This window comes from Carya illinoinensis, chromosome 8, assembly GCF_018687715.1.
Source record: "Carya illinoinensis cultivar Pawnee chromosome 8, C.illinoinensisPawnee_v1, whole genome shotgun sequence".
NCBI classification, from domain to species: Eukaryota; Viridiplantae; Streptophyta; class Magnoliopsida; order Fagales; family Juglandaceae; genus Carya; species Carya illinoinensis.
This window is the reverse complement of record NC_056759.1, coordinates 4407501-4416011: the sequence shown is the minus strand read 5'-3', so window position 1 is coordinate 4416011 and position 8511 is coordinate 4407501. Positions and strand designations below refer to the sequence as shown.

General features: G+C 36.0%; 1 long non-coding RNA gene across 1 annotated transcript in view; it reads right to left on the bottom strand.

Annotated features, from left to right (window-relative positions):
* Nucleotides 1–6414: 6414 nt before the first annotated feature.
* Nucleotides 6415–8511, bottom strand: part of LOC122318137 — an 11758-nt gene continuing 9661 nt past the window's right edge. Inside the window, exons 2-3 of the long non-coding RNA XR_006244722.1 lie at nt 6777–6937; nt 6415–6460 (exon numbers count right to left, since the gene is read on the bottom strand). This is a non-coding gene — a long non-coding RNA (uncharacterized LOC122318137). The remainder of the gene's footprint in view (nt 6461–6776; nt 6938–8511) is intronic.

Here is an 8511-nt window from a genome sequence, read left to right as displayed (position 1 = left end):
TGAAGTCGGAGAGGCAAACAATCCCGGGGGTGGCTTCATATAAATACACTCCTTAAGATCCCCATGAAGGAAAGCATTTTTAACATCCATTTGATGTAGTGGCCAATCACTGGAAGCAGCAAGAGCTAGAATCATACGAACAGTAGTCATCTTAGCCACCGGAGTAAAGGTCTTTTCATAATTGACACCATATTCTTGATTATTTCCAAGTGCAACAAGCCGAGCTTTGTAACTTTCCAAACTTCCATCAGATTGAACTTTGACTAAATAAACTCATTTACATCCCAGAGGAACAATGGTGGGAGGACATGACTCAATGTCCCAGGTGTGATTGGCCTCTAAAGCGGCAATTTCTTTCTGCATAGCTTGTTGCCAACAATCATGCTTGACAACATGTGAGTAACATGTGGGAATATCAAAGTTGGATAATGTAGCAGTAAGAGCAGAAGTAAACCATCCATACCTATTCGGAGGTACTGACATTCGAGAAGAGCAACGTACCAAGTGCTCTGAAGATGTTGCAATTGATTGGTCCTGGAGCATGGTAGAATCAGATATCGGTTGAGCCGCCGGAAGAGACTGTGGGCGGGAGCGTCTCGTATATACAACAGCCAGTTTAAAACGAGAGTTGACTGGATGAGGGTCGGAGAACTATTGTTCAAAAAAAGGAAGGACCATAGTAGAAGAAGAAGATATAGAGGACACAGGAAAGAAATGTTGATTTTCAAAGAAAATAACATTCTGAGAAATTCGTGTACGATGTAAAGTAGGATCATAGCAAACAAATCCCTTCTGACACACATTATATCCCAAGAATACACATCTAACAGATTGAGCAGATAATTTATACCACTCATGAGAAGGTAAATGGACAAAGCATACACAACCAAAGATACGGAGATTATCATAATTAGGTTGTTTAGCAAACAAGCAGAAATAGGGAGACTCCATGTGTAAAACTTGGGAGGGTAAACGATTAATCAAGTGAGTGGCAGTTTTCAGAGCCTTGACCTAGAACTTTGATGGAACAGAGGATTCTAACAAGAGAGTACGTACCACATCAAGAAGATGACGATTTTTGTATTCGGCTACTCCATTTTGTTAGGGAGTAGCAGGACATGAACATTGATGAATAATATCTCTAGAGGCCAAGAATGCCTGAAACTCAGTAGACAAATATTCACCACCAGAATCTGTGCATAATGTCTTAATAGTTGCAGAGAATTGATTATTAATGTACGCAAAAAACTCGGTGAAAGTACGAAAAACCTCAGATTTAGAGCGAAGAAAATAAACCCAAGTAAATCTGCTATAATCATCAATGAAAGTTACATAATATTTAAATTTTTCATGTGAACTAACCGGGGAAGGTCCCCAAACATCACTATGGATAAGATCAAAGCAGTGAGAAGCTCTACTAGCATGCAAAGGAAATGGAAGAGTTTTGCTTTTACCAAGTTTACAATAATCACACTGAAGAGATAAAGAAGAATGCTCTTCATTATCACGAAAATTTGAGTGCAATACATGAGATAAGATCTGAGCATTGGGATGACCTAAACGACGGTGCCACATCATATTCAGATTTGGAACATTATGACAAGTAAAAGACTTTATAGAAGAAATTGAAGAGAGTACTGGAACAGGTAAAAATAGTGGAAATAAACGCCCCACTTTAGGTTCCTTCGCGATCGGCTCTCCTGTTACCTGGTCCTGCACAACACAACTGTCACCAGAAAAATGAACAGTACAATTGTTATCAACTAATTGACCAACAGAAATAAGATTTGTGGAAAGTTGAGGAGCAAGAAACACATCAGTAAATTGAGAAGAGGCATCTCTGACAGCAGCTATTGGCAAAGAACTACCATTGGCAGTCTGAATGGCAGATTGACCAGCATAGGGCCGAACATGACATAGAGCAGTAGGAGTATTTGTCATGTGATTAGACGCACCTGAGTCTACAAACCAGAGTTTAGTTGTATGTTTACCTTGAAATTCCATTACAGATAATGCTGAAATTAGCATCTGTTGCACCATTTCTGGTGTGCAATAATTTGTTGCAGGAGGTGCAAGATCAAAGGAAGCGCCTGAGGAAGAGCTATGTGCTATAGAAGTCTGAAATGCTTGAACATGAAGATTTTGAGGCCGTATACGACAGTCTTTGATAATATGACCCTTTTTCTTGCAATAAGAACAATATTTCTTAGGACAATTAGCAGCAATATACCCATATTCCTTACAGCAAAAACACTGTAAGGTGCTAGAATGTACAGACGGTCCTCCTCGTTGAGCAGCATAAGCCACAGGAGTGAACCCTGAACTACCATGAGAGTGTTCCAGAGAAGCTTGAGTACTAAGTCTTTGTTCTTCACAAAGTAACTCACCAAAACAAACATCAAGAGAAGGAATAGGAGAGCGATTCAGCAGAGAAGAGCGAACAGATTCATACTCAGGGCGAAGTTTCATAAGAAACTGATCACGACGACGAGTTTCATGAAGAGTTTGAATGGTGGAAAGAGAGGTAACAGGAGCATCCGCAGTAACCAAATCAGAATATTCGTTCCAAAGAGTCAGAAAGGCCGAATAATAGTCTTGAATGGAATGACTGTCATGGGAAAACAAGGCAATCGTATGCTCTAACTGAAAACGACAAGCTCCATTATCTTGGTGATATACTTTTTTTAAGTAAGTCCACATGAGTTGAGCGGTGCGATAAGGTCATAAGTGAGTGACAATATGTGGCTCAACGGAGCTAAGAAGCCAAGACATAATCTGAGCATCAAGCATAGCCCAATCCTTGGATTTATCAGGATTAAGTGCACAATCAGTTCCATTAATATGATCCCAAAGATCTTTTCCCTTAAAAAAAAGTTCAAACTGAAATGCCCACGTAGAATAATTGTTGCCTGTAAACTTGGTACAGGCAGGTGCAGAATCCATAGAGAAAAAAAATTGAACTCGAGAGAAAAAAATTGAACTCGAAAAAAAATAATAGAACAAAGATTATTAGACTGTACCGAGAGCAAAATAAAAGAGCCGAGAAATAATAGCAGAATCACACGCCGAGTCACGTGAAAACAAAAGAGCTGAAGTCAAACCACAGGAAATTAAGCCACGTGAAAGTGAGGTACCTCTCCTTGGTTGCAGAGCACCGACTGAGACCGAGAGAAATGAGAAATGAGACCACGATCAGAAAAATGAGACCGAGAGAAATGAAACCCAGCGCCGACACACGAAACCGAGAGGAGAGGAAAAGAAATACACTGTCGAGCCTGCAGAACACGATGCCAACAAGATGATGGTTCTCGTGTGGTTTGCCGAGAATCTGTCGAGAGGGACAGACTAGTGTGCCGTGAACCACGAAGCCAACTCACAGAGTGCCAAAAGACACAGAACAGAACCGGGAAGAGAAGGAAAAAAAAAACAGACCGAAACTTTCTGAAGAGCTTGATTTCTGAAGAGGTTCTGAAAAAAAAATTCTGAAGAGCTTCAGCGGCAGCTTGGTGAGAAATTCTGTAAAAAAAATTCTGTAGAACCACAACAATAGAGATAGACCGAAAAAAATATCAAGAAAGCTCTGATACCATGATAAATGGATTCGATGATCCTCTTCAGAGGATTTATTCCCCCTTATATAGAACATATTTACATGGCTTGTGTATTGTAATTTTGAGCGGGAAGATCACCTAACTATGACCCCTTAGATTACTCCTGATATTCAGCAACACCATGTGCAGCCTGCCTCTATTTAGCAGCGTTGACTAGCCTACCTATATACAATCTAAAATACTACAGCTATATAGTATTACGAATATAATGTAGACTATTGTTATACTTTGACACTAACAACCCATTATCATGCATCCACATGATCACAAACTCTCAAAAAGAAAAAGCATAGGAAAGTGATGGAGAGAGAAGGATTCTAGGTCATGGTCATAATACCTTAAATCTTTCATTCAATCTGGCCCCATCTATATCGAGTAAACCCTTTAAAAAATAACAATAGACTTCCAAAAATACAAACCATAAATCACCACCCAATACAGACATCCAAAATCACCCAAAACAACAAATCATGGTATGCACGAACCACAAACCAAAACTCAATAGCAGCACTCCAAAAATATAAACCGCAAATCAAACCCAAAAATCAACAGTAGCACTCTAAACTAAAACCCAAGCATTTTGGGTTGAAATATGCATGATGGGGAGGGATTCTAAGGCAAGAAACCACTCACCTGGCTACCGAGATGCAGATTTGGATCGTTGATGTCGATTCTGAAGTAGGGAAGATGAGAGAGCATCAAGGCACCGTGTGACAAACACCTAAAATCAATCCCAAATGCCCAAAATGAAAATGAAACAAAGAAAATCAGGGAGAGAAATGAATGTATGCACCTAGAATGATGACTAGAATACTGGGAAGATTTTGTAAAATCCTTCTTGAGGTTTCAAGACACTAAATTGGACGAAAATGGTGAAGATGAGAGAAGAAGGAAGCTCGGTTTGGGTCCTTGGAAAATAGGTTTTCGAGGGAAAAGGCACTGGTGGTCAGGTTTATTGAATAAAAATAAGATTTGGTCTTTATATAGTAGTCTTGCATATATGACCGCCGAGTATAATTTACTATAGCTAAAAGTCATATATTTTTGCATTTGGATAATCTAATGTAGATAATTTTATATAACTTGAGTCAAATTTTATATTTCACTTGTATTTGGATAATCTAATGTTAGTGCTATGAAAGATTCTATTGTTGGGAAATGTGTCTACAACACCTTAAACTAATGAGTTATTCTATTTTAATCAAATTGACATGTAGATCACATAATTCATATCATTTAAATTATAATATTTGATTAACAAGATTTAATCTTGTAATTTAAATTACACCGTATAAATATTTTATTAATATACTTTACTATTGACACGAGAGTAGAATTTTTCTAAAGCAACGTACGCAAGTTCGATTCTTAACCAGAGCTCGGAGATATTGGAAGGCTTTTTCTACCTACAAGCTGTCGGAATATATTTAATTAGACTTCTTATTTTATTGGACTCGGGATTATATTAGACCCAACCACATTGGACATCCATAATGGGCCGATTACCTTTAGATGGAGTCCATTTAAACTCGAACTCTTTTGGAAATCGTTGCTAAAATTACTATTTTAATAAATTTAGTTCTTTATGTTATTCTTTTTTTTTTTTTGGGAGATGAAAGCCTTACAATCGACTATAATTTATTTACAATTTCTCATAAAACAATATATTTTTTTTTAAAATTTCAAACACATCAAATAGAGATTAAAATTAAAATAAATATTTAAAAAATTATTAGCTTATTAAAAAGTTGTAGAAAAATTATAAAGGGGTAATTATTTTATCATTTTCCTTTATATTTTAGTGTTTTAGTTTAGATTTAAATTAATAATCATATATTTATATATATATATATATAGTGTAGATAATGTTTTTTAAAATTTGTACGTGCATGGAGATCATCGTCTGTGTGGTATTTTGTGCTTGTAAAAGGTGTAAAAGTTGACTGATAAAAGGGAATGAAAACACTGTGAGGATATTTTCCCGGTTTGAAAGACTGTAGAAATAGAAGAACGGTGCTTAACCCATTTCACGTTGTTGGGAAGGTGGGGATCGAGTCCGAGTCAACCTTTGACTGACTACTTGGGAGACTTGACTAGTCAAAGTTTCTCCTATGAAAATTGAAATTGACAGCTGTTTTCTCTTGTCGGTAATCGATCCTTACGAACCCTTCAAAGAAAGTTACGAGATATTATATTAAGACAGTGCTTTGCTCTGCTTTAGCCACCACATTTGAATTCAATATCCGTTACATAATCCTTTTATCCATAGTCAATTCTAATTATGATTAAAAATAATATTTTTAATTAATTTTAAATGTATCTTTTCTTAATTGTCTTATTAATTATATAATTTAAAAATATAAATGATGTAATACTTCTATCCAATTAAAAAATAACATGTCATTAAAATTATTTATATAAACGTTACGAATTCTACGACATGTCATTTTATGATAAGTTAAGCATATCATGTGTGGGTAGAGTGATACAAGTTCTCTTTCTCCCTTTTGTCGTGGCACTAATACAATGAGATATAAGTTCTCATTAATGTTAAGAAACTAAAATATATCATAAAGAAATGCATCCTCCCAAACACAAACGCAATTTCAAGATTTGGTTTTGTGAATGACCTACGAAGATTGATTACATATAACAGCCATTGAGACAATAACTTTTGCCTCGGAAAGCAACTGATCCATCGCCTCGGCCGGCCGGTTGGTTCCTGTGCAGAGCTGTCTGTGCCTACCTGATTTGTAGCAAGACTACTGTTTGATCTACTTGTTCGAGATCCATTTAGACGGTAGGAATTTATTTGTGTTCCCTCACCCCAAAATGCAACTAGTTTGTGACTGGAAATTTTGTTTAGGAAAACAAAATCATTTCAGGAACAAATTACTAATTTAATTTGAACATGTAAAGACACTAATGATCATATCCCCTGACACAGGGACACACACACAGTACTGGTATATATTTTACTGGCTGGGTTGGTGAAATCTTCCACTTGTTTGAGGAACTCAATGCTCATGATTTGTCCAAGAATACTACCAAGAAAATTGAACAAAAACTTTCGAAAATGATGGGTTAAGAGCTTTTTGAGGGGAAGGTTAATGCATGCATCCATACATCCATTGCGAAACTAAAAAAAGAATAGAGAAAGGATACACCCAAAGAGGAGTCTTCAAGATGAACTTCCCCCCGGAAAGAGGATGAAGCACTATTAGGAAGTAATGCAAATGTCCCGCAGCTGTCCCTAGCATGTCTGGCATCAAAGGATTTCCGAATATCAAGTCCAGTGCTAGCATTGCCCATGGAAGATAGAATCCCTGAACTTGATATTAAATCAAAAAGAAAATAATCAAAAAGTAATTTCTCATTTAATCCTCCAATTTGAAACAAATTATTAATTCGAGATTTAATTGTTGTATGATTAATGAAAAATAAGTGATATGACATAATCTTAATACTTCTTATAAGATTGCAATATTCAAAACTAGATTGGTTTAGACAAGAAGAAAATAAGAAAAAAAATTAAAGATCCTTAAAAAAACTCAAAAAAACCAAACAGAAAAAAGAAGATCATAAAATATTCTATTTTATATTTTTCAAAAAAATATTATTGTATTTTTTAAACAAATTTTAATTGTTTAATTTACTAGGGGTATTTTATTTTATTTTTTAAGATTGAATTTTTGGGGTAATTTTTCTTTTTAGGGAAAATGAGACGTATTATAAATAGTACTTTTGATATAAGTTTGGGAGGGTAATTGCCAAAATTGACAATTTTTGTCTCTTTTTTTCCCTGAAAAGAAAAGGGGAGGGAGAAAAGCAGAGCTGGATAAAGATGTTAAGTGTAGCTATTTGGTTAATAATTATATAGGGAAAATTTGAGAGAAAGTTGAAAATTAAGGGTGCTGAAGCTTAAAAAGGGAAGTTGAAGATAATCCTAAAGCTATTTTGATGATTTGTATGAACAAATAACATGGGTAGATGATGACTTGCAAAAATTTCGTATTGCAGATTTTACAAGTTCGCTCGAGTGGATGCTTTTGGCCGTTTGAGCGAATTTAGGTAGATTCAAATGCTCGACTGCCGCTCGACAGGGAGCTCGAGCGGGTTGCTGAAAAACAAAAATCGCTAGAGCGGAGATATTGGCCGCTCGAGCGAAATCAGATAGAGTCGAATGCTCGATGTGTGCTTAATAGGACGCTCGAGTGAAATCAGGCAGAGTCGAACGCTCAACGTGTGCTTGACACCCCGCTCGAACAAACATTGTATTTTGACAGATCTAGAGTCTTCCGCCGTCAGACGATATAAAAAGGATTTTTCTCTCTATGGCTGTACTTTTTGATTGGAGAACACTTTTTGGGACTGAAAAAGACAGTTAGAAGGATTCAATTCATCTGTTTTGTAGAGGGAATTCCAATTATTGCACGTATGTTGGAATCATACACGAGCACAGACGGGAGAAAAATATTGAATCATTTCCTTGAGTTTTTGAAGACGAGTTGCGACTGCGATGAGTATTTTTCAGTGTTTATTTTCTTCCAATCTTCTCAGAACAATTATGGTGAATTCGTTTATGTTAAATTCCATTTCTAGCATGAGCTAAATTTTATTCATTCTAGGAAAACGATGTAACCTATTTCCGAACTATGCTTGATTGTCTATGCTAATTTAAGGCAATTCTCTCTTTGTTTATCTGATTTATTCTGAGTTTATTGCTTCTAATTAACTGGTAATTGATTAGATGATAATTAATCTTGTGATTTGCTATCGAAAGAGGGAATCATAAGGTAGATCTTGAATATTTCAGCATGGTAAGTATAGAGATCGAAAGACTTGTATGAACCTATGTAGTAATTAAATCATTGGTCTTATTGCTTTCTTACTTTATTAA